Source organism: Pseudophryne corroboree, chromosome 2, assembly GCF_028390025.1.
Source record: "Pseudophryne corroboree isolate aPseCor3 chromosome 2, aPseCor3.hap2, whole genome shotgun sequence".
Classification (NCBI taxonomy): Eukaryota; Metazoa; Chordata; class Amphibia; order Anura; family Myobatrachidae; genus Pseudophryne; species Pseudophryne corroboree.
Window position 1 is genome coordinate 315,835,081 of NC_086445.1, and position 2,661 is coordinate 315,837,741.

Sequence of the window (2,661 nt, forward strand, 5' to 3'; positions counted from 1 at the left end):
CAGCGTGGATATTGAGACCCTAGTATGTGTATACATATGTATGTATATATATATATATATATATATATATATATATATATAAAGATGCTGTCTTTATATATATATATATATATATATATATAAACATGCCCAAAGAGACATTAGTCTACTGGGTTCTAGAGTCAACGCTATGTCGATTTCTGCTAGACGTGTCCTGTGGAACATGCACAGGTGGTGCCGACTAAAAGAGGCATATGCAAGGTTTACCTTACAACGCTGAGGAATTGTGTGGAGAAGGGCTCTCGGACCTGGTCTCCACAGCTATAGCTGGTAATTCTAATCTTTTGCTTTATATTCCCGCACAGCCTAAGAAAGCACGACATTATCAAATGCAGTCCTTTCGATCACAAAGCAAGAAAGTCTGAGGTGCGTCCTTTCTTGCCAGAGGCAGGGGCAGAGGAAAGACACTGCACAACACAGCTAGTTCCCAGGAACAGAAGTCCTCCCCGGCCTCTACAAAATCCACCGCAGGACGCTGGGGCTCCACAGGCGGAACTAGGCCTGGTGGGGGCACGTCTTCGAAATTTCAGCCACAAGTGGGTTCACTCCCAGGTGGATCCCTGGGCAATAAAAATTGTGTCTCAGGGATACAAGCTGGAAGTCGAAGAGATGCCCCCTCACCGATCCCTCAAATCGGGCCGACCAGCTTTCCCCCACGAGAGGGAAATAGTGTTAACTGCAATTCACAAATTGTATCTTCAACAGGTGGTGGTCGAGGTTCCCCTCCTTCAACAGGAAAGGGGTTATTATTCGACCATGTTTGTAGTCCCGAAACCGGACGGTTCGGTCAGACCCATATTGAATTTAAAATCCCTGAACATATACCTGAAAAGGTTCAAGTTCAAGATGGAATTGCTGAGAGCGGTCATCGCAAGCCTGGAAGGGGGGGATTTTATGGTGTCTCTGGACATAAAGGATGCATACCTTCATGTCCCCATTTATCCACCTCATCAGGCGTGCCTCAGATTTGTGGTACAGGATTGTCATTACCAATTTCAGACGTTGCCGTTTGGTCTCTCCACGGCACCGAGAATATTTACCAAGGTAATGGCGGAAATGATGGTACTCCTGAGGAAGCAAGGGGTCACAATTATTCCATACTTGGACGATCTCCTCATAAAGGCGAGATCAAGAGAGCAGTTGCTGATCAGCGTAGCACTTTCTCTGGAAGTGTTACGGCAACACGGCTGGATTCTAAATATTCCAAAGTCGCAGTTGGTTCCTACGACTAGTCTGCCTTTCCTGGGCATGATTCTAGACACAGACCAGAAAAGGGTTTATCTCCCGATAGATAAAGCTCAGGAACTCATGACACTGGTCAGGAACCTATTAAAACCAAAACAGTTGTCAGTGCATCACTGCACTCGAGTCCTGGGAAAGATGGTGGCATCATAGAGGCCATTCCCTTCGGCAGGTTCCATGCGAGGACCTTTCAATGGGACTTACTGGACAAGTGGTCCGGATCACATCTTCAGATGCATCGGTTAATCACCCTATCCCCCAGGGCCAGGGTGTCTCTTCTGTGGTGGCTGCAGAGCGCTCACCTTCTAGAGGGCCGCAGATTCGGCATTCAGGACTGGGTCCTGGTGACCACGGATGCAAGCCTCCGAGGGTGGGGAGCAGTCACACAGGGAAGAGATTTCCAAGGTCTGTGGTCAAGTCAAAAGACTTGCCTTCACATCAACATCCTGGAACTAAGGGCCGTATACAACGCCCTGCGTCAAGCGGAGAACTTGCTTCGCGACCAACCGGTTCTGATTCAGTCAGACAACATCACCGCAGTGGCTCATGTAAACCGACAAGGCGGCACAAGGAGCATAGTGGCGATGGCGGAAGCCACCAGAATTCTTCGCTGGGCGGAGAATCACGTAAGCGCACTGTCAGCAGTGTTCATCCCGGGAGTGGACAACTGGGAAGCAGACTTCCTCAGCAGACACGACCTCCACCCGGGAGAGTGGGGACTTCATCAGGAAGTCTTCGCACAGATTACAAGTCGGTGGGGACTGCCACAGGTGGACATGATGGCATCCCGCTTCAACAAAAAGCTACAGAGGTATTGCGCCAGGTCAAGAGACCCTCAGGCGATAGCTGTAGACGCCCTGGTGACACCGTGGGTGTTCCAGTCGGTCTATGTATACCCAAGGTGCTGAGGATAATAAGAAAAAGAGGAGTGAGAACAATACTCATTGTTCCAGATTGGCTACGAAGGACTTGGTATCCAGATCTGCAAGAAATGCTCACAGAGGACCCGTGGCCTCTTCCTCTAAGACAGGACTTGTTGCAACAGGGGCCCTGTCTGTTCCAAGACTTGCCGCGGCTGCGTTGGACGGCATGGCGGTTGAACGCCGGATCCTAGCAGAGAAAGGCATTCCGGATTAGGTCATTCCTACGCTGATAAAGGTTAGGAAGGACATAACAGCTCAACATTATCACTGTATATGGCGAAAATATGTTGCTTGGTGTGAGGCCAGGAATGCCCCTACGGAGGAATTCCAGCTGGGCCGTTCCTTCACTTCCTACATGCAGGAGTGAATTTGGGCCTAAAATTGGGTTCCATTAAGGTCCAGATTTCGGCCCTAACCATTTTCTTTCAAAAGGAGTTGACTTCTCTACCGGAAGTTC